This window comes from Xiphias gladius, chromosome 16, assembly GCF_016859285.1.
Source record: "Xiphias gladius isolate SHS-SW01 ecotype Sanya breed wild chromosome 16, ASM1685928v1, whole genome shotgun sequence".
In the NCBI taxonomy this organism is placed as follows: domain Eukaryota; kingdom Metazoa; phylum Chordata; class Actinopteri; order Istiophoriformes; family Xiphiidae; genus Xiphias; species Xiphias gladius.
In genome coordinates, this window is record NC_053415.1 from 18,077,122 (window position 1) to 18,092,144 (window position 15,023).

The following is a 15,023-nucleotide window of genomic DNA, read 5'->3' on the forward strand; positions in this document are numbered from 1 at the left end:
GTGTGTCACCCCATCTTTAATTATCTCTTGGGTTTTTGGACAGGCCTTGATGTAAATCATATCAAAGTTATATTTTAGAGACTTTTTTCCTTTTATCTTTACTGTCTGTATTTTTTGACATTTTCAGAACTTTGTAAGTCTAATATTAAGTTAAGTTTTAACTATCACTTTTTAATCGTGGTTATAAGGCTTTAAAAACAAGTAATAAGTGGCCGATATAAAGGTTATCTTTGCTTTAAGGGTCGGAGAGACCAGATGTGTCTCTCTGAGTCTCTCTTTCTGGAAACACTGAGTTTTACGTCGTCCTGCGGTGGCGAAGTAGCCGCTGAGTTTTTGTAAAACGACGGTCTAGGTGTGGATCATAGACACTGATAGAAATTGACTGAAAACATTATGTTGAGAGCTTTAAAAAGAGCTGCAGACCTGCAGTCCTGTGTCCAATTAAGTGATTAGTTTTGGATGGTGATCCATTGGAAAACTGTACATTATGTTTGGATTCAGAGGTAGAAAGTAGAAGTCTGCATGTGTTTTCTATAGCTCAGGCAGGTGCTGAGAGTTCAGTAACTGCGCAAGGCTCTGCGGCCGACTGGTCTGCTTTGAGGATGACTAGTCAGGTGGCATGGTCATCATACTAAATGTATGGTGGCATTGGCTAGATGAGGTTATTGTATTGTGTTTTTTGTTTTCTTTTTCTTTTTTAATAGTAGTACCGTTGTATCTACTTGTGCACAGTATCTGTACCAAAAAACTGGATTGATGAGCTGCAGTCTGCCTTTTTTGGGAGGAATGAAATTCTGTCTTTTTTTTTTTTTTTTTTTTTCCTGCAGTCACTTGACTGGCTTACGTACTTTAAGATATACCAAAAATATTTGTTAAAATAATTGCTGTGTGTAGTTGGTGTAGCTTAGTCTAGTCAATATATTTATGAGTACAGAATCTCTCTCCATTGTCAACAGATATTAGAAATGCAATATTTTGATGATCATTTTCCAAAGATGACCTTTTTTTTTTTTTTTTTTTTTTTTTTTTTATAATTTGACCAAATGTCTCATAGCTCAACTTTTAATTGGCAGCACAACTGACCAAAAGAGAGGAACTGGCGGATTTGGGCATGAGAAAATAGTTTCCTTTTACTCTTTTTGCATTGATTTTTTTTTTTTTTTTTTTAAATCACCGGGGCCTTGCCCCAACACCTGATCCTGGTTTTCTTTGAGCCATTTGATGGCTCGTTTTCCTTTTGGATTAGTTTTGGCCGTTTTGGTAGCAGTTTTGGGATTTTGTGAAACGTAATAGAAAGGTTCTGTTGTTTGGTTTTGTACTAATATTCAGCCATAAAACAACAGCTTGAACCAAAGTGGTTTTCCTCAGTAGTTGCTGTGCCTGTCCGAGCACACAAGCTGCCGTTCATGATCTCTACTCTCCACACCGCTAAAGCAAAATATTTTCCTCTTCTCTCACCTCTGTCAGTACCTTCTAATTCCTGATTTGGTGCTGCTGGATAAGGATCACAGAAACTTAGCTTTAACAACTTATTGCTGAAGCTCCTGTTGGAGTTCCGCTGTTGAGAGGCCTGCATGCTTTCCTATAGCTTTATGTCTACATCCTATGAAAATCAGGTTTTGCGGTTTGGGCCCTCCCATCTGGAGGGCTCATCTATGTTAATGAATAGATCTGATCATCAGATGACTTACTACACATCCTCTCAACACCACTATTTTGAACCAGCATGTTAGGAAACGATATTGTGCTCCCTAAATCTGTCTCTGGACTAGTTTAAAACCTGCCAAATTATCTTACCCAACACAGCGTCGGGCTAAGTACTCTTATGTGCTTCACATTTAACTAAACCCCAAACAAAAGTAGCATTGTCCTGCTGCTCCCAAATAACAAAGTGAATTACCCACAGTGATTATTAAATCACTGAGACTGTAAGCAGCAAAATTTGTCCATGTTATCCTCTTGTCTACTTCTTTTCTGTTGTTGATTTATTTTGACTGAATATACCTCAGCAGCACTTAAACATAAGGTTCACCTTTAGACATTTCTGTGTATAGAACAGTGTAGAATGTATAAGTACTGTCTGGCTTACCATTCAGAGTTTATACTGATGTACCACACATAGGAGCATACATAAAAAGACAACCTACTACTGCTATTTTCTAGAACTACTATTTATGGGGTATTTCCAGGTTTAAATATTATTTTGAGATCCTTCTTGCCAAAGTAAAAGCCTTTCTCTTTGCAGCTCGGCGGGTGTCTGGCTGCTCACGTTGCTGGTTTCCCTGTCTTTCGGGCCACGACGGGCTAAAGGACTCAGTCCTGTTCCAGTGCTGTTTATAGATACTAAAGAGTTGAACGTGTGCTAGCAAGATGACCCAGTTGCCATCGGCACCATAGGATGTTACTGAAATATTTATCTGAGGAAAGACTTAAGAATTAGAGAAACGATCTTTTCTTAATTCTATACATATAAATATATATATAAACACTTGTAAGATATTCATATTTTATATTTGAACCAGTATGTTATCAAGACTGAATGTAGTGTTTATCATGCTTACTCAAAAAAAGAACTCCCCTTAATCTTCCTTTTTATTATCGAAGAAGAGCTTTTTTTGTTTTTGGTTTTTTTTTTTTTTTGGTTTTCTTTTTTTGTTTTTAACTTTCAAGACCAAAAAAATAAAGAGAAGAAATTCTGAGGCCACGCCCTGGTGGAGCGTGAGTCCCTGACACCTGTGTCTGTCACGTATTGGCGAGGTCCTTTCCACTGGAGGGTCTCGTTCAGGCGCTCCTGACACAGGTTCTGTGGTTTGGTAGGAGACTCTGAAGCATCTGATCTTAATCTTTTAATAGAGTTTTGTTTTTGTTTTGTTTTTTTGGTTGAGTCATTGTGGACTTGATTTGCTGTGCTGTCTTTAACAATCATTTGAGGTTTTTTTTTTGTTTTTAATATTACTTTATGCCTTTAATTGTTTTGTATAGTGTGAGAGGGCAAGATCACTGGCTTTCTTAGTTTGACAAAGATTAACATTATCATTTATGCCTTATTGTTACGTAGAAGACATGAGCATTGTAGCATTGTTGTGTGAGAGTGAGAGCTTTAGCGTTGAGCTCACCTGGTGCATTGTTTTCACTGAAACAGTACAGTGTACTTTGGGCATTTTGGTGCGTGGGATGATTACGTTGCTACCTGTTTTTTAGGTGTGACTCAGACAGGTTGAGGATACCTGTGAGAAAAGCTTTACTAATAATTCCAGCAGGTGGGTGGGTGGGTGGGTGGGTGGTTGTGTGTGTGTGTGTGTGTGTGTGTGTGTGTGTGTGTGTGTGTGTGTGAGCGAGCGAGTGTGTCTAACAAAGAGAGAATAGTGAGGGCAGTCTGCAAACCATTATAGTGCATTTTCCCATCTTCCAGCAGGTGTTTGAGTGTTTTTTTTTTTGTTGTTTTTTTTTAAGGTGAGACACGAGAGTACTTATTTTTGTTGTTTGTCTGGGGGGGGGGGGTGTTCTCTGCTGATTAACTAGAGCCTTTAAGCAAGCCAGTTTTTGGTTTATAATGGTAAAACTACAGTTTGTGTTCTGCTTATGAGTAGCTAACAACTGATGATCTTCTTGGCGCTGACTTGGCTTTAATGCTTCAGTTTCAGTGAGTGATTCTGAGATTTTGAGATGCTCTTGTGGATCAGCCACACAGCAAGTTTTCATATGTTGATCCACCACACTGGTTTGCTGGCTTTTAACGTTGACAAAGGAAGCGTGGAGCACCAGTAAGGCAAAAGGAGCTGTCGTATACCTCATTTCTAACTCAAGACTGAGTGAAACCTGCTTTAATCTACTTAAGAAATAAGAAAAATATTTTATAAAATCTCACAAAAAAAAAAAACCATGAAATTACACAAGTTGTGTCAGTGGAGAAGCTCGGTCATACCTGTACTTTGTGAAGGATTGTGGAAAATGCCGCCACAAGGGGGAGACATAATACATACCAGTTCTTATGAATGTCTGCTGTTTTCCTGTCACAGTCTGGTGTTCTTATACCGCACACTGTTATGTTTCAGCATTGAAAAGAAATTATTCGTTGTAGCTTGCGAAAAATGTTTCTTTTATCCTCAATTGTCAGCTTAAAGTCTCTTTCTATTATTTAAATAGACCACTTGATTGTTGTGGTGTAGGTAGACGCGCATTTTAACACGCCCTCCATGTTTGAGCATCTTTTTGAGTTTGACAATCCTGTTTTATTATTATTATTATTATTTTGAATTTTATTTTCACTCTGACCAGGTACAGGTATGCACGTGTCTTCCCACATGACGGTGTGCTGTCGCAGCCCGCTCTCGCTTCCCTGTGGTACCAACATTAACCAAAGACTTCTAACTTGATTGTATACGGACGACACCATCTTCCCGCCCATCCCCGCCTCACTGCCCAGCATCAAATCCCGACTGCACGCTCTCACCCGAGTCCTCGGTTCATCAGTAGAAAAAGTTTGCTTTTTATTGCATGCGAATGTGTATCCGCCCCGGAAAAAAAACAAAAAAAAAACAAAAACAAAAAAAACCACCCCGGCGTCCCGCCGGTGCAGCGGTTTCAGTGCCTGTGGGCGGGGATCGGAGGGGCCTGAACGGAAGCTGAGCGGGCTTCTCTCTGACAGACACAAACCGATCTGGTGGTAGCTGGGTGATGTTTGTTAATACACACTGAGGGTTAATCCTGTGCACACTGTACATGCTCAGGACTCTGTATTATTGTCTGTCTTGAGCGCTGTTGCTAAGATGTTCCCCCTCCACTCTTTCTCTCTCAAGGACTGTGGTGAAAATGCTGTTCCTGCCTCTCACACGTGCGTCTGTCTCTTCCTCATCACCTGTACACTGTAGTCCCAGGGCATTACCCTGTTGTCTCCAGGAATACACATCCTGCGTCCGCTAAAAACTCACTGCTGTGTCCCGCCTCGCCCCCCCACCCTCCCCCTTCCGCTCTCTCTCCTTTGACATTGTCTCTTCACTACAGACTCTGATCAGCTGTGACACTATGCATCATGGTCCTTCACTCTGCATGGACTGTGTCCCTCCGGCTCAGACCTCTGGCCGGCGGGCTTCAGTGACACTTTGTTTAATGCTTTACTCTAGGTGAGGTTGTAGGACCTCACGAGCGCTATCCCAAAGCAAAAAAATCCAAATATTTTAACTTTTGACAAATGCAGATACCAAAGAAATCTCTCTGTCCTATGTCTCTCTCTCTGTTTTCTCTCCCTTCCACCCTGCAGCATGTGTATTAAGAGACAAACCCAGCACTGGCTTTAGTCCTAGCCTCAGTAATTCCAAAGCTTAGATGTATATTTTGGTATATTTCTGAGAAAAACTTGCGTGAAAAGCGTCTGTTTCCCGTTTGTTTGTTGTAATCTTTTTTCTGTCACAGCATGGAACTAATTGCAAAACTGTCTTACTCTTGGTAGGTTAAAGATATAGTATTTTTGTATGTTTTTGGGTGTGTCATGTGTGTGATTATCAGTTCACAGCCCAAGTGACCATGGCTTTCAACAAAAGAGAAAAATAAGGAAAAAAACAAAAAAAAACGCTAACCATGTACATATTAAGTCTGTGTATCTCAAGAAATGCATTCTGTAAAACATTTACTACTCACGTTGGAAGCTTGGGCTCATCTAAAGGAATGTGTCCCCGTTTTATTTCCCCTTTTTTCTTATTCTGCAGTCTGATAAGAATTTTACTTTCCAGGACTCTAATGTAAAGAGTTTTGGTTTCCATCATGGACTACAACACTGAGGGACACTGCTCCGATCTGACTATAAGACAAAAAAAAGAAAAAAAAAAAAAGGCCTCCAGTCATGGCGGCATAGAACTGAAAGATTGTGTAGGAGTTTTAAGTATGTGAATCAGGATACATAGTAGATTTTGATGCATTTGTCTGCTGTATTTTTGTTTGTTTTGTTTTTATACACATATAAAGATAATCTTTTACTGTAACTGTACAGTTCTCTTTTGTTGTAAACATCATTAAACCATTTTCCAAGTGTTTTGACATGTGCTTTTGTCTTTTTATTGGGATTCATTTACACGATACAGCACACTGGAGTTATAATCTACACTGTGGATGGCACTGTAGGTCGGTAAGTCCATCACTTTGGTCCAGAACAAAATGTCTCAGCAAGTATAACATCAATTGCAATCAAATTTAATTCACATTCATGTCCCCCCCATTTAACAGATAATGAATGAATTGATACTGTAAAACACAAGAGTAATAATATAAAATAATATAGAATGTGCATTAATAATCACTTAATATCCTTATATCTGCACAACTGTACAACTAAATTATATTCTAAATGATTTACTAAATGTTTATATACCTCAGAAATCAAGGTAAAATGTTACCAAATTAGCAAATGTTGTTGCGTTTAGCTGGAAGCAGAGCCACTATCATGGCTCTAGACTTTTTCAGCAAAATGTGGAGTCTTTTGTGTATTTTTAGATTTAAAAAAATGAAGAGTTTTATGTTTATAAGGCTGCAGAGTTTAGGAGTTTACAGTAGTGATAACTCTTTTCCACCATCGATTCATTTGACATTTTCCGGATCCACATAATATTTGGCATTTTTGCCTGCTATATGACTGAAGCACTTGGTTAGTTATCATGAGAGACGCTGACTTCGATCCCATCTGCTGACTAATCGATTCATCAGCCGATCGTCTCAGCCGCAGTGAGCAACGCTGTGTCTTGACCCGGGAGTGATCGTGCCGGACTTCACTGGCGAACCCGAGGCGGAGGCGGGCGAGTGGGGAGCAAAGATTCGTAGGGGTCTTTATCCCTCTCCTCAGGTTGGGCCGGCTGTGGGGGGGGGCACCATTGATCAGACCTGCACTTTTCTCTGTTTTCATTCACATTGTTCACACATGAGTGTTGCCCAGATCAGACTGTTCAGCCAGATTCTGATGCACCTTTGTTTTGTTGTCACTTAAAATTGAAACGATGACATGAAACACTGCAGACGACCTCGTTTGTTTGCCCTCCGGTTCGTGGCCTGACAAACGGCGTAATTGGCCGCTGTCTTGTTTGTGGTGAGAACCTGCGGGAATCTGGCACCTCGACTTCATGTGCTCGATATGGTCAAAACACAACGAAACATGACACTGACGCCGACTGCATTATTAAACCACTCCGGATCACAAAGTGGGAATGCCTTGCCGTCCCCTTTTTTCCAGGGTGCAGCCAATCCCGGTAACGAGACGCAAGTCGTTCAATGAGCATTGGAATTCTGAACGAACCTTTTAAACGGCGCAGCGAGGCGCCACGTTTTTGTTTTGTTTTTCTTTTTTACAGGGTTTTCGTAAATGAGGGCGTCGGGATTTGAATTTGGTGGCATCAAGTGACGCCATTCGCAGTTTTTCCACCGACCTTCACCTGGAGATGGGCTCTGTGCGCTCACAGAACATTTGACTTTGAAACCAACCCCCGGCGCTGTCGCGACATCCCGCCAGTCGGTCGACTACTCACGATTTGTCGCTAAATGACGTCACCGCAGTCTCTTTCTGCTGCGCAGCTTCAATGGAGACTAGTGCGGATTTTAAAAACACATTTAAATGGAGTTGAGCGATATTATTAAAAACACATATGAACGCGAATGCGATTTAGTGTAAAATTTCCCTTTAATTAAACAGCAGACGTTTTGACCTGTCACAGAAGGAAAAGCACAGGTGTAAATAATAAAAATGAACGCGGGCTGCATTCCACTTCAGTTTCAGAGTCTTAGTATTGTTCATGCTGGCTCACCGTCCCTCTGTCACGGCTTAACCGGGACACTTGAAGAGAACAGAGCCGTTGTTAACGTTATTAGTAACACGTGCTTTTTTTTCCCACTATGAAAGGTCGAAATGTGTGCTGTGATAAAAAAAAAAGGCCAAGGGAGAGCGAGATCAAATTCAAACTGTCTGGATTTTAGCATTGTTTTGAATTTTTACAAAATGAAGGGGGGGGAAAAAAGCTGAAGTAAGGTTATTTCAGTGCAGGCTTTTATGAGTTTGTATGGTTTTCACACATTGGTTTTGCCACCAGAGACAGAGATTTTCAGATATACTGATAAAACACGCTACCCATTATAACCCCAAAGCTGTGATACGTCCTTGTTTCCTATTATTTTGACCATATCCTGAGGCTTTTAAAAAAAAAAGTTCATTTTATTTGACAGCTATAATTCTAGGAGAGTGCTTCCTGTGTGAGTGAATAAATCCCCTTACCGCAGATTTCTTTTTCTTGCCAGCCTTTTTCTAGAGATAAAAAACAACATAATGATTGACAGTTCAGGCGAGAAAGTGACCTTTAACAGTCTTTATCAACAGTAGAGGTGACTCACCTTTCTTTTCCGTGGTTTAAGCACCTCCAAAGGATCAGCGTTGTTTGGTGTCTCAAGCTCCTGGAGAGGAAAATATGAAATAATAAATAACTACAGCAGCAGAGTTAAACATCATCTGCTGTGTGCGCGGTGGGGGTGAGAGAGTCTTCCTTACGTGGTAAATGCCGTCATACTCTTCCTGTTTATTCGGGAGAAATGCACAAGAATGAACCGAAATAAGACTGAAGCGCGTATTCAAGCATCCTCACATGCCCCCACACACACACATATACATTTAATGTCAGTGAATAACCAGCCGGGAAACAGTCATCATGAGCAGCCACTGTCAAAAATGAAGATACTGAGGGAACTGTGTCAGGCTGAAAAAGAGAGAAAGAAAAAAAAAAAAGACTTACAGACACTTCAACAGTCGCAGCTGGTACGTAGGAAAACTATAAAGACAAAGGAAAAAAAATCTAATAAACACTTTATAAATTAATACACTGAATAACAGGTCTGCAACTAATTATTTTCATCGGTGAATACTGACTAATTGCCGTCACAGGCCACAGGCACCCAGACTTAGGTCTTCAAATAGAGGCTGAAACAATTAGTCGACTGACAAAAAAATGAATCAGCTATTTTGATAACCGATTACTGTATATGTCAAATGTCACAAATTCTCTGGTTACAGCTTCTCTAATGTGAGTATTTGTTACCTTTCTCTGTTATATATCTTTTTTTTTTTTAAATGGGGGTTTTGGACTGCTGGTCAGCCAAAACTGATCAACAGTGAAAAGACTCAAAGGTAATGGATCCTCGATAATGGAAAAGAAAAAAAGAAAAACGTGAGCAAGTTCCAACTGAGAAGCTGTAACAAAAATGTTACAGCTGAATAACTTAAATAATACATTTAGAGCTAAAGTAACAAGTGGATGATTTAACAGGCAACTATTTTTTTATTTCAAGTGCATGATAGATGATGATATTTTGAATCGATGAATCAAATTGAATTTGATGTTTCCAGCTTCTCAAATGTGTTGATTTGATGCTTTTTCCCCACTTTTTTTTTTTTTTTATATGTTAGCAAACTAAATATATATATATATATGTTTTGGGGCCGTTGAGAAATTATAGAGGACATTTTCAACAATTTATCAGTTAATCAAGAAAATAATCTGCGGATAACTTGATGATGAAAATGATTGGTTGGTGCCAGCCCTAAAACTCAGCTATTAAAACTGTTATCAAGAAAGTTATCTGTCGGTAAACTAACCAATCACTCGAGTAATTATCTTTACCTCGGGTCTGGTGACCCTGAAGCCTTTCCTACCTGTACAGTAACTCACCCTTTCTTTGAAGAAGAACGCAGTCATAAGGATGCAGTAAACAATCAGGATCCCGTCCAGGAAGTAGCAGATGACTATGTTACTGAAAAAACCCGCTACTGACCAAACAAGAGAGAGAAATATTCAACAGCCGGCAGATGTTGGGGGTAACTAAGTACATGTTTTCAAGTACTATACTTTTCTTAAGGCACTTAAGTGTCTCTCTTTTGTGAAAGTACATCATTTTTCCTCAGCTGCATACTTCTCTGAGGGAAATGTTCCTTTGTAGTCCAGCACTTTTTTTGATTTTACTGCCGTGACATGTCAAAATGTCTTCAGAAAAAACAAGACCGATTGAGGTAATGCAGTGATTTGTTAGAGAGACACAGAAACAGGTATCTACCATGATTACAGTATACTACATGTAGGCTAGGTAGGCATGAGCACCGGTGGAAAGTAGCTAAGGACATTTACTCAAGTACAATATTGAGGTATTTGTACTTTACATGAGCTTAAAGCGTCTACCCCGCTACATTTCAGACAGAAACATTGTATTTTTTTTCAGTCCTATTTAAAAAAAACAAACAAAACAACTTACTATACTAGATATTACATTCAAAACAATAAAATATGATCCATTAGTTAATGTATAAAATCTGCTTATTGAGTATCCATAATTGAATCCTTTTCTTAAAAAAGCAACAAAATCTCCCACTGCTTGGGAGATTGTTTCCAATACGAATTAAATTGTTTTTTCCATCATGTAATTTTTCAAAATTCTAGTTTCGAAAAACCTGCTTTATTGTTTTATTTTTCAAGCAATAGACACTCAATTGTAGGACATTTTAAAACAAAAGAATTTTGAATAATTTGAATAATATTGTTACAGCACAAATAGAAAAATAAGATTTCTAGAACTAAATTATATCATTTATATAATAATAAAACCCCATTAGAATTTATTGAAGAATTTATCTGCATACTTTTACTTTCAGTTCTTTTACTTGAGAAAGATTTTGAATGCAGCATTGTTCACCTGGATTGAAGTATTTTAATTTTAGTAATAAGCAGAAGTATTATTACTTTTACTTAAGTAAATACCCTACGTACTTCCTCCACCCCAAGGTGTAGGTATGAATAATTAATATAACGAACATATATTTTTAACATCAGACACATATCCCTGATCAAATATCTTGTATCTTCACTGATCTCAAAGTTTTGGGAAATTTCATTATTAATGTTTTACCTTATTCCTTTACAATAAATACTTGATACATTTTCCTGCTAATTGTTGTCAAGTTGAGTAATATGACGAAAACAAAACAAAAATGAAATAAGAAATTGAGGTAAAGAAGCTATATTTAAACATAATATTGCTTATATTTTGTACATTTTATTAACGTCTCTTCTAGACTGGTAAGTAAACAGCTGTTAATGCTTACGTTGGCTATGTAACTATAGCAAAAAACTTACGTATAGAAACCTTTACATAATAAATCATCTTCATATGAGAAGTTATAGTTGCTGACAGATAAACAATTAAAATGTCCGTATATCTGCTTATGACTAGCTACTTTATAATATGTTATTAAATGTTTATAGACCACTTATAAATGCTAAAGAGGTGGACACAATGTAGTGTTACCTTTATTTGTTTATAATATTATTACTTTAACCATACTTCTGACTCTATAAAGAGAAACTATAAAAGTAGGTCATATGGTTGTTCTGACAGTGTGTGTGCGTGTGTGTGAATCTGTCACATGACACTCAGGATTTCCATTTAGCAACATGGGATGGAAAATAGTGAAGCGCATGAGAGAACTGAGTACGACCTGCGAAACAGGAAATAAAATATCTACAGTTCAGTACACTAAGTGTCTTCCTGTCAGCGCGACGGGCAGCTTTGAGGTTTTGGCGAGGCTTGTTTAGCTCACTGTGCGGTTGGAAAGAAAGGCCATATTGTGAGAATGCAGCCAGTGGTGGTGTTACACTGAGCGTGTGGACCGCTTATCAAATCAAGTCTCAAGGTTGCTTCAGGATGTAACACTTCTTCTAGTCTTGGATTATTTTTAGATAGATGGCCGTAGAAACTGTTGAGCTCACCTATAACTTTTGTTTTTCTTATTTTTTTTCTTGCTTATGTATGTTAATAGCTAACCTGTTTGAGATGTTTCTGTTTTTATGGCCGCACCGTTCAATCAAATGAAGGTATTTTAGATTTGCTGTGCATCATTTTATACACATTTCCGCAAAATTCATTTCAGTGGGTTTTAAAATAAAATTTAGCGGGTTTGAACAACAAGGTAAAGCTTTCCTTTTAGAGGTTAAAGGAATAGTTTGATGTTTTGGGAATGACACTCCCTGTATTTGCCTTCTTACAGAGAGTTAGATAAGAAGATCGATAACTCTCATATTTGTATGTGAAGCTACAACCAGCAGCTGGTTAGCTTAGGTTAGCACAAAGATCGTAAAGGCTCTGTTCAAAGGTGACAAAAAAAAATCTGCGTCAGTTTTTGTAGGGATGAATCAGATGAGATATAGTGTGTTGATCAGCGAGCTTCAGAGGTGCCGGTAGGGTGGGTTTGTTCTCCTTTTTGACAGAACCAGGCTAGCTGTTTCCCCCCTGTTTCCAGTCTTTAAAGCTAAGCTAAGCTAACCAACTGCTCGCCGTAGCTTCATATTTAACAGACTTGTGGTACCAGTCTTCTCATCTCACTCGCATTTCCCAAATTGTCAAACTCTTCTTTTAACCTCTCTACGCATGTTATGCATAGATGCCAAACATTTTCAAACCTGGTAAATTTTATTTTAAATTCTTCTGGAGATCCTAAAGTCCCCAAAGTTACCCACAAAAAATCTGGGGGAAATGTGCACAAAACATCCATGGATATTTTCAGTTGATGAAACGGTGCAGCCATGAAAAAGTAATGACCTTTATTTGTATATTTCACTCATCATATACCTAAAATCAAAAACTAGCACAAAATAATACACAATAAATGTGCAGAATAAGATAATTTTTCCAGCCTTAAAGCTACTTCAAGTTGAAATGAAAAGAAGACATTGTTTGCTTTCTTAAATTTGTTTGCCTTGAATCGTTAGTGAGCGCTCTCCTCAGTGCTCACACTGCATATATTTCCTAATCAATAGTTAGTGATTGTTGCTTAGTGATGTCTCAGGGTCGTAATGAACATGTGCTTTGACGTGAGTCACATTTTCTTTTTATGAAGCAAGATAGACTCTGATCAATAGGTGTGTTTTCCTGCTGTGAAAGTTTGAATGTTTTTTCTTCTTAAATCAAAAGTCGCTGAGAAAAATGAACAGTGAAAATTTACCTTAAGTGTTCTCACACACTGTATAGTGTCTGGAGGGAGATTATTTATTCATGCACATTTTCTTGTAATCATCATGATGAATGTGACTGAAATACATGACAGGGTTTTGAAAGTGGTTTTCATCACTATGAAAATATTATTTTTTTTCAGAAACTCTCCCTAACTACGACATAAAAGAGAAAGTCTGGGAAACATCAAATGCTCACAAACTTCTGCTCATGAAAACTTAAACTTCTCAAGTAAAACCCAAAAGAAAGAAAAGGAGTGCATTATTTTATACTCTATCTCGACACTTCTGTGAATTATAGCCACATATAGATTTATTCATAAATAGAGTAAGAAGAAAAAAATAGCCACAATGTCTCGGCAGTATGTCAAATTTAAGAGCAATAAACATATTTTATTTTGTGTATTACATTTTAATTAAATGTTTGTGCCATCAATGGACACAGCGAGTTTAGCAATAATTCTCTTATCACTTCAGTTCCTGTGTTCCATATATAAGCAACAATTATTTATTATTACTAATGAATGGAAAATGTAAAACATTTCCGAATCAGGGAGTAAATACAAGACCTATTGGAGTTTAGTTTTTCTAAATTAATTCAGAATTGGTTTCTTAACACTCAATGACTCATTTACAAATCCAAAGAGGTGATACGGCTTTCCTTCTTCAGGTAAACATTTCAGGCCTTTTTTCAAACCCAGTAAAGGCATTTAGGAAAATATGGATTTGTCTCACCTATAGTTACAGCAAACAGACACTGGGAGCACAAAAAACATAAACTCACCTGTCCACAGTTTGTCCATGTCTCTCTCTCTCTCTCTCTTTCTCTCTATCTGCAAAAACAATTTTTTTTCATGTCTTTCTATCTTTCTCTCCTGGTTGTTTGTAGTTGCCTCCGTCGCATTCTCCCCTCTCTCTGATCAGAGGAATGGGCTGAACTGACTCACTGTCAGTGGACTGAGACTGGGTTGTGTGTACTTCAAAGCATCCTGCAGCCTTCAACACCCACTGAAAGTCTCACTGACTGTCGTGTTCAGCTGGTTTCCTCAAAACCTGACAAAATCTCTTCCTCTAGGCTCATTTTAGCATCATGGACGAGCTCCTCTGCCTCTGCCTTCTCTGCTCCCCCCATTTAGCATTCAGTATGTAACCAATTAATAAATGGTTCATAGCACATTATAACACTTTGTCATGTATCTGGAAGCATATAATAGAGCATTCAAGTGTTTCTTCAAGAATTCATGAAGCATAAACAGTTTTAAACATTAATTTTCCTTTCAGAAATTCATTTTGTGTCTGTGGCAATAGTAAGACAAATGATGAATTATTAATACATGCTTTATAACATAGCGTTTATGCGACTCGTCATCCATTATACATGATTACAGCTACAGTATGTCGTACATACTGTAATCAGGCTTTAATTAACTCTTTATGCACCAGTTATGGACACTTCATATTAGAAATTATAGACCAATACAATAATAATACAAGTAAATCTTCTTATTTCTGCTCCAAACTACATTACAGTGTTACTGTATAAACAATGTATTTTTATACTGCTTATAAATGCTGTATAAAGTAGGTAGGGTTCAAATAAAGTGTCAACTTTATAGTACTGGACTATATGAACTTATAGTTGTACTATCTTATAAAATAGACAACCATGTTTTGCAAAGAAATATATAAGTAATCTGAATTTAGATGAATTTTGTTCTTTTATAACTCTGGATCTTTATAGATATGGATACGGGCGTCAGTGACGTATCTAAAAATGTGGCAAAACAGACTAAACCACATGTTATCAAGCAGAAACTTAAAAATTGATAGTACAGGTTGAGGGGTACAAAATGTGCCTCTTGGTTAACCGCTGACGAGAGAAATGTGAACAGTCCATCAGAAAGCTGCAAAAAAGATTGATCTGACATTTGTAGCCGGTAACAGGCTGTTTAAGTGATTGTATGTTCAAAAGGTCAAAAGGTAGTTTGGCCTCATGATACTTGT